Source organism: Phascolarctos cinereus, unplaced genomic scaffold, assembly GCF_003287225.1.
Source record: "Phascolarctos cinereus isolate Bilbo 61053 unplaced genomic scaffold, phaCin_HiC Scaffold_2;HRSCAF=192, whole genome shotgun sequence".
Taxonomy (NCBI): domain Eukaryota; kingdom Metazoa; phylum Chordata; class Mammalia; order Diprotodontia; family Phascolarctidae; genus Phascolarctos; species Phascolarctos cinereus.
Genome location: NW_027555625.1, coordinates 113,866,210 through 113,875,150, shown reverse-complemented (window position 1 = coordinate 113,875,150; position 8,941 = coordinate 113,866,210). Strand labels below are relative to the sequence as shown.

Sequence of the window (8,941 nt, the reverse complement as noted above, 5' to 3'; positions counted from 1 at the left end):
CAGGGTCACACAGCTGGTAAGTGTCTGAGGCCAGATTTGAACTCAGGAAGTCTTCCAGACTCCAGGCCCAGCCTTCTGTCCACTTTGTCATCTAGCTGCCCACTGATGGGGTATAACATAAAAAAAAAGTTTGGTGATCATTGCTCTAAATAATACAGATATGTAAACATTATCAGAACTTGGTTAAAATGCTAAAAAAAATACCACCTTGGCACTGTGATCATTTGCAATAGGGACAGCTTGAGAAGTTTGGGGCTGTTGTGATTGACAATCAGCTTGAGAGGGAAGAAAATATTTGGAGGAAAAAGTTTTCTTCTCAAAATTGGGAGGATGACGATATGAGAAAGGAAACTATAGAAGTAAAGGTAGTTCAATAAAATTCAAATTAAAATTCACTGCATACTTCTCCTATGCCCCCTAGGAATAAGGCACTGTTCTAGGCACTGTGAATCCACAGATGTAACATGTGTGTAGCGTCATGGAAGTTGAGGGAGGAGAGAGCTTCAAAAAGGAAGAGAGAAGTGGTTAAGTGTTAGATGCTTAGAAAACAATCAAGAAACAAATTTTTTAAAAGGTTATTTTCATTTCTTGAGTTTCTTGAGTTCCCACTATGACTAGTCGTTGCAGATTCCTGTGAAAGCAGGAAAACGTTTCTGAGTTGGAGTACTCGGATTCTTCCCCGGGTTCTGTGTCTGACTAATTCCAGCTGACAGAGCTACAGTGAGTCTGAGCAGATAAGAAGCCCTCAGTCAGCACTCCTTGAAGGGAACAGAAAGGATCCAGTGTCGGGTAGCTAGATGGGCAACGATAGGCTAATGATGCGGCAAACCACGCCATGGTGGGGCTTTGTTGCCTTTTTGGTTTCTGTGTAATACAACTAGATTAATCTGCCCGCCTTCTTCTGAAATCCAAATCGGAGAAGCAAGAGAAACTAGCGCAGCCCGGAGTCTGCTTCCTGGAGCCACCTTCCTGGCTGTTGCTTGAGGTTTGGTAGCTGGCGCTGCCTCACACAGAGAGGGCTAACTTGCCCTTACATTTGGGGGAGGGGGATGGTGGGTTATCGGTCGGGCCTTTTGGTGGAAGAGCCAAGAGGAGTCTTACGTGAGCAAGTCTTCAGCCGAGAGTGAGTCACAGAGAGCAAAGGAACCAATAAACGTGGTGAGAGGACTTGGTAAAGTCAAGAGGAGTGAAGAGGAGAGATCTCGATACCAAACAAAGCCAGCGGGGCATGGAATTTGTCAGTGTTCCCATCAGTCTGTGGTGAGCCCTCTCTTTTATTCCTGCCTCCTCTCCCTAGAAGAAGAGGAAAGGGGGGGAAGGAAGGAAGCCTGTGGAGTAACCGATATCTAGAGGGCTCCTGGGGACATGGTGACCACAAAAACAAACAAGCAGAAGCGTCTGTGGTTTGTAATGTCATCCCTGGCCATGAGGATGCCTGTAATCCAGGGCATGCAGGAGTTAGCTCGCGGTTGAACGGTGACAGATTACAAGAGGGTCATATGTTTCTAGGAAAGTGTTTGTCCCTGAGCCTTCTGGCTTTCTTGTTATTAGATATTTAGCTACCGTAGGAGGAAAACCCCAACACTATTGACTGCTTCAGCCTCATTTCCAGACCATCTGGGAGCAGGTGCATGACTTAAACACAGTCCTGCTGCCCAGTCTGTGCACCAGAGTTATGAATGCCCTTCCCACACTTCAGGCCTGTTGGCATAGAGAGCACCAGGGATGGGATGTTGAGTCTAATTTGGTTCCGAGTCAGTCGTATGGAGAACATGACGACTGCACTCTGACACGCACCCCAGCTCCTTTTCACTTCCAAATAGAGTCTGATGGGTTTTTATTGAGCTGGGGCACGTCACAATACTATAAAGGCCTCTTCTGCCTAAGAGGATTGTCATCTATGCCATGAAATTTCCAGATGACTTACCACCTGGCTTCTCCTTGTGCAGGCCACACAGTCTGATTTCTCTATGCAGAGTTCTGAGGGTCTTTGGCCTTCAAATCAGGGCAGCCTCAGGACTGACTCTAGGGACCTCGTGTCATCTCAGTGAATTAACCATTCTGAAAGAGTCGCTCCAGCTAGACTGGTTCTAACACCTGGGGTCGAGATAGATGAGTCAGGAAAGTTACAAGGCCCCCTCGAGATTTCTGATTGCACAACCTTTAAGGGAGTCTAGAGCAAACCGGAGTCTCTCCTTCCCAGTTAGCACCCCTCCCCCAGCCCTTTATTAAAACAAAGGGAAGGAGCAGCCAAGAGGGAGGGCCATCATTTCAAGGGGTCTGGGAGGAAGGCATCGGGAATAGAGAAATCACCATAACACTGGGCTGGACTGTTTAATGACATTTATGTGCTTCCCCCCACCTTCCTCCACTTCCAAGGTACAGAATCAATCTTTTCTAAGTACACCTCTTTCTAGGTCTTTGTACTTTTACATATCCCACAGTCCAGCCTCAGAATTCTCTCACTTTCCTGTTTAACGATTCACAGTCCCAGTCCTCCCAGTTTATGGTTAACCAGACTATGAAAGGGCTTAATTCTCTTAATCTCACATAAGGCCCTACATCTTTCTCACTCTCCCTCTCTTTGCTTGATTCAGGACATTTGTACATCCAGCTCTTAATTTGGTGGAGGTAGTAGGAGGAAATTAACACCCTAACTCCACAGACAACCCACATCAAATCCCCCTCTCCATCCCTTTTTCTCATTCTTTCCATGTTTCTTTTCCAGATGAAATTCAGCAAGGGCTGTGTCAGAAACCCACAAAGATAGCCTTTAATTTCTTATTTTAACTCCCCTGGCCCTGTTGGGCACTGACCAGATGTTTTGCAACTTGAAAGTGGGAGTGGTTGTTCCCATGGTAATAAGCCACATTGCAAAGCCTGACCCCAGTTAGGCAGTGCTGCTTATGGGACTGAGTACCAAGATCAAGGGATCAGGGCAAAGTAATTCCCAGCTCCTTTGCTGACTTTCAGTGGGCATCGGCCTAGCCTATGGCAGCATCTCTTCTTTGCTTCCATTTCCCCATGAACTGAGCATATCTTTTCTGTCCTGAGCCAAAGAGCCAGAGCAGAAAACTTCTTGGGCCCTCAAGGATGCCATCTTAAACCTGTCTGGGCATTGATGCTATAAGACAGAATCAATGCCTTAGGCCACACATGGGATCAAAGCATTTAGAGATGGGAGGAGAGCAACCAGGCCAACCTCCTTAGTTTACAAAAGAGGAAACTGAAGCCCAAGTTATTTGCCTGAGGTCACAGACATACTAAGTGGTGAAATCAACATTCAAACCCATGTCTTTGGACTGGAGAAGTCGTGCTTTTTCTATTCTACTGGTGGTTGTCTTTTACTGGGGTTCCTGCTTAAAGTTTTTTGGGGTTGTTGAGTCATTTCAGTCACCTCTGACTCTCTGTGACCCCATTTTGGGTTTTTCTTGGCAAAGGTACTGGAGTGATTGGTTGACATTTCCTTCTTCAGCTTATTTTACAGATGAGGAAACAGAGGCAAACAGGATTAAGTGACTTGCCCAGGGTCACACAGCTAGTAAGTGTCTGAGGATGGATTTGAACTCAGGAAGAGGAGTCTTTCTGATTCCAAGCCCAGTGCTCCATCCACTGTGCCATCTAGCTGCCCCTTAAAGTTCCTTAAGGACTCCTTAAGAAATAAACAACTGTAGAATATTATGAGCATCATACTAAACTGCCCTGAGGGTTCACAACACCTTTTGTTGTTTATTGAAAGGGGTTCCCATTGGGAACCATTACATTGTAGTGTACTGTGCCCAGTGACAACTTTTTATGGCTGATGGAGCACATTGGACCAATCCCTAGATGCCATTCTATAATGTCCTTCAGGTCTTCTTTACATGATTCTTTTTGAGTGGGTGCAGCATCTAGTGAAGCTTTCTCCCTCACCTCCCTCACAGGAAAGCCAGAGACAGAGGATACTACTTGCCAAGGGGGGAGAAAAGAGGGAAGCTGTTTCTTTAGTTAAAAGCCCAGTGCCCACCCTTCTGCCCCTCTTCAAGAGGGTAGGGGAAGACCAAGTGACCAGTAAGTATTCAACATTTCATCCCCTTAAAACAAAAATTTTAAATTATATTCTTATTGATATTTTTTATTTTTATGTTACCTAAATTTCACACTGTATCCTTTCCCCTTTTCCCTCCCTGAGAGTCCTTCCTCATAATGTGTAAATTTTAAAAAGAGGAACAAGAGAAAAAAGTTTAGCAAAACTAATCAACATATTTTAAAAATCTAACAGTATATGCAGTGTTCTATACCTGTGGATCCCCACCTCTGAAAGAAGAGTATCTTCTGACATGACTTCTTTGGGGGGTGGGGAGGGGAAGGCAAGCTAATTCTTTGTAATTTTGCAACTTTCACTTTCTGCTGCTTTGTTGTTGTTCTTCCCATTTATGATATTGTAGTCATTGCATGCATTGTTTTCATGGTTCCACTTTGCTTTGCATCAGTTCATATGAGTCTTTCCATGCTTTTCTGTACTTATCATATTCATTGTTTCTTACAGTAGAGTAATATATTTCATTGCCTTCATGTATCACCATTTGTTTAGCCATTCCCTCAATCAACTGGCATCTTCTTTGTCTCTGGGTGTTTGCTACCACAAAAAGCACTGTTACAAATATTTTGGTGCCTTTCTGCTTACTGATTTCCTTGGGATATATACCTAAGTCAAAGGGTATGGGCATTTTAGCTTTTTTATTTGCATAATTCCAAATTGCTTCCAAGAATGGTTTTATTAATTAATTAACAACTCTACTCATAGGCATTCACATGCCCACCTTTCTGCAATCTCTCCAACAGTGGCTCTTCCTTTCTTTTCTCAATTTTTGCTGATTTATTGGGAGGTGAAACCTCAGAGTAATTTTGATTTGAATGTTTCTTATTATTACTGATTTGGAGAATTATTTCATATGGTTGTCAATAATTTACTTTTCTTCTTTTGAGAACAATTTGTTCATATTCTTTGATTATTCATCCCTTTGGGCAGCTAGCTGGCATATTGAATAGAGCGCCAGGCCTGGAGTCAGGAAGACTCATCTTCCTGAGTTCAAATCTGGCTTCAGACATTTACTAGCTGTGTGACCCTGGGTTAAGTCACTTGACCCTATTTGCCTCAGTTTCCTCATCTTTAAAATAAGCTAGAGAAGGAAATGTCAGACAACTCCAGTATCTTTGCCAAGAAAACCCCCAATGGGGTCGCAAAGAGTTAGACACAACTAAACAACAATAATCCATCATTTCACTCTAAAACATGTCCAGAAGCAGGCCCCAAAGCTTCTTTCCCAGCTGGGGTGCTATGGGAAGCAGAGAGTAGCAGCCCTGAACATGCCCCATGGGGTTTGGAGTTGGGGTGAGGTGGGATGACCTCAGTACCCTTCCATTGAAAGTCCCCACTCTGATTATTTTTCCTAGATAATTTGTTCCTTCAGCCTCCTGTGTTTGACTGTCTTATCTTTCTCATCTATTTAGGCATCTATTTATGTGGTAACTTCTTTGGCTTCATGGGCATTTTCAGACCCCCCCACCTGCTGTCATGCTTGGAGAACTCTCTGCAGGTCTTTTTTCTAGAGGCTCATTGAGGACTGGTACCTTGTAGGACCAGGTTCATACCAAACCAGGACACACCTTCCCCAAAATGCTTCTTGTGGTTGTTATCAGTAAACTTGTGGGAAGAAAACTACTCAGAGGACCTGGGCTGTTGTGAAAGAAGATGAAAGAAAACCAGCTGTTGCAAAGGTGTTGGGGTTAGCCAGTTGAATTCTCTTTATGTCTATCACTGAACAAAGCTGGGAAGGCATGACTGATGTTAAATACCTTGCACCCACCTAATGCTTCAGCTCAAGTGAGGACTACTACATGGAGCAAACCAAGGTTCAAAATGTGAATCATTACCAAATTGCACATACATAACCCTAATCTAAAATTAAATTAAAATTTATTAATAGATTAAAATTATTAAGGTCAATAATTTGTAACCTTTAAATCCTAATTTGTCTATTTTCAGGTAGTCATATTGTCATGATCCCCATGCCAAGACCACCCCTCTCTTTTTACTCCTCTCTTTTTACTGTTAGGAGACACCTTGTCTTCCAGAGTTAAAGCCCGGCAAGCAAGCTGTGCCCTGAGCTTAGCACAACAACAATCTTTTGCTTTCACCCACTGGATGAACTCAGCCACAGGCAAAATCCCAGAATTGTTTCTGCCTCAGCCCCAAGTGATCCCTGAGCTCGGACAAGCACCATCAGGAGCCATGTTCTGGTCGTGAAGCCCTGCTATGAATCAGATGTCTCTCATTCTTGCTGTTACCCCTCATTGTTAGGGCTACACCTCCTTGTGTAGCTATTGCTATGTGTATTAAGATTTGGCCTCGTTAAAGTGCTCTCCCGGGGGAGGCTGTGGCACGTATATCTGGTTTCCCTCCTCCAATGGAATAAAGAAAGCTTTTTGCCTATGACTGCTCTTGGCCCTATTTTTAAAATTTTGTGTTAATTGTATTTTGTTTCTTAGAGTTAACAGCGGTTTTGATAACCTGTGAGCACTTTGATATTTTCAGAGTTAATTGTGGTTATGATAACCTGTGTGAGCTCTCTGGTATTTTATTTTATTTTATTTTGAGTTGGCAGTGGTTGCATAACCTCTGTGACATTTTGGTCCTTTATCTTCAGATCTTACATTAAAAAAAGAGTGTTCTCAGTTCACTTTTTTCCCCTAATGGCTTCCTCTGATGCCTCACTATAGCATGGAGGAGATTTTGGGTTCTTAGAAGGCTATGCAGCAGAGGACAAGCTGGGGCAGTGCCAACCAAACTGGAAAGACTTGGACCATGTGTGGCTTAAGCACCACTGGGGGTGGCTTGGAGTTCGGATATGAGTTCAGAAGGTGCACGATGGGCTTGGAGGCAGCTGCCATCCATCTGGGCCAGCTTTTTATTTTCCCAGCTTCTTCTGCAGAACCTATGCCCCGAAGTGTGTATGTGGATATGGGTGAGTGGAGTGGCAGAAGAATTAATCAGCTCAACTTTGGAGCTCCTTCCCTGAGGAGGGTGCCATCTTGATTGGTGACATGGTTAGTAGAGTTAACTTATTTGGTTCCCACCATATCTAGCTCATTCCAGATCACGCTTCACATCCCATCCAGCTGTCCACCTTGGTCATCTAACCATCTGCCCTGATATGTAGATTAGTATCCATGCTCTCCTCTTCTTCCCTTTCTTCCCCTCCCCCTTCTTGTTCTGAAAATACTAATACAATTAATAGTACTATCACTGCCTATGGAAAGGGCTTGGCAAATGACTACTCTATGTAACAGAGCATTACTCCAATGACTCCACTGATTCCTTTATATGTGTTATCTCCCCTTATTAGAATATAATCCCTTTGTGGGCACGGACTAAAAAATTTTTTGTTTTGTGTTCCAAGAAGTTGGCACACTGACTTGCATGCTAAATACTTTTATATTTATTTACCTGAGGAGGAAGAACCCACATCTATTAAATCACTAGTGCTTGAAATATGAAGGGGAATTAAAGTTCCCTTTATTTTTGAGGTTACCTTATGGTAACCAGAGATACCTTGGAGTGTCAAAAACGCAAGGTTGGAAATTACTGCTATGAATCCCTTGAAGGCCTCTCAGCTCTGTAAGCTTGCCTAGTTAGAAAGACTTAATTCATATGGCAACCCTTAGCAACTTGCATTTGAGAAGAGAAAAGACTCATTAGGGTCTCACATCCCATTTTCCTAAATTAGCCCCACATTGCTTATTTCTACTTCATTGCCTGATTCTACACAACACAAGGCAACCCTAGGTTGAATCCTTGGAAAGTTTGTCTCCTACTCCACCACCTATCCTGAAGTGACCTTTCCCCTCTTTGCAATATCCTCTTTTTTACCTCTGCTGTCTGGGCTCCTGCTGTCAAAAGGGAAAAGAAGCTGTTAAACACATAAGTCATCCATGATATAAAGAGTTATCCATTCTACAAATGTTCACAATTTAAAAGAGGTTTGTATGGAGAGTACTATGCTTAAGCCAAAGGACCGAGTCTGCAATGGTAGAATATCAGAACCCATGTCTCACATATCCTACGATGACAATGTAATTTGAGCAAGGGTTCAGGATTCCAAGATGAAGTACTGGGAAGGATGGAGCCCTCCAAGACAGGACACAATATGAAATGGGAATTAGCAGAGAGGAAGCACACTTTACTGAGGGGAAATACTTACAAAAGATGGCAGGCAGCTGGGGTTTGTAGGGGCTTGCTGGAAAGAGGCACTAAACCAGTTAAGTTTGGTGGGTTGCAAAGTGTTCTTATCAAGGTCAAACATTGTGGGGAAAAGACAGAGCAGGGAGCCTGGACCTGGAGACCAGTGCTGATTTTTAGATGGGAGGAAGAATTTGGGGGGATTGACAAATAATTGATATTCAAACTTCCAAAGGGACTTTGGACAATTACTGCAGGTCTACTTTAGAGTATGATTCAGGGAATTTGAGCCTTCCAGAGGGTTTCTTCACTTAATGGAGCAGGGAGGGTCCTGAGCTCCTTACACACAAGAAAAGGAGTGATTTCTCTGTCTATGGGCTAGGTTAGCCCTGCCAGTACATAAAGAGAAAAGAGCAGGAATGTGAATTTGAGAAACATACATTTTGATGTTCGGTTGTTTTTCAGTCATGTCTAACTCTTCATGACCCACTTTGGGGTTTTCTTGGCAAAGACACTGGAGTGGTTTGCCATTTCCTTCTCTAGCTTATTTTACAGAAGAGAAAACTGAAGCAAACAGGGTTAAGCAACTTGCCCAGGGTCACACAGCTAGTGTCTGAGGCCAGATTTGAACTTAGAAAGATGAGTCTTCCTGACTCCAGGCCTGGCACTCTACCCACTGTGTCTCCTAGCCACCTTAGAAATATACATAAAGATGCTTAA

At 43.4% G+C, this 8,941-nt stretch overlaps 1 long non-coding RNA gene across 1 annotated transcript; it reads left to right on the top strand.

The window, feature by feature from the left end:
• The first annotated feature begins 337 nt into the window (after nucleotides 1-337).
• On the top strand, nucleotides 338-6,475 carry LOC144455795 (uncharacterized). Its single transcript, XR_013484567.1, has 2 exons — nucleotides 338-1,260; nucleotides 6,099-6,475. It is a non-coding gene; the product is annotated as an uncharacterized LOC144455795 (long non-coding RNA).
• The last annotated feature ends 2,466 nt before the right edge of the window (nucleotides 6,476-8,941 follow it).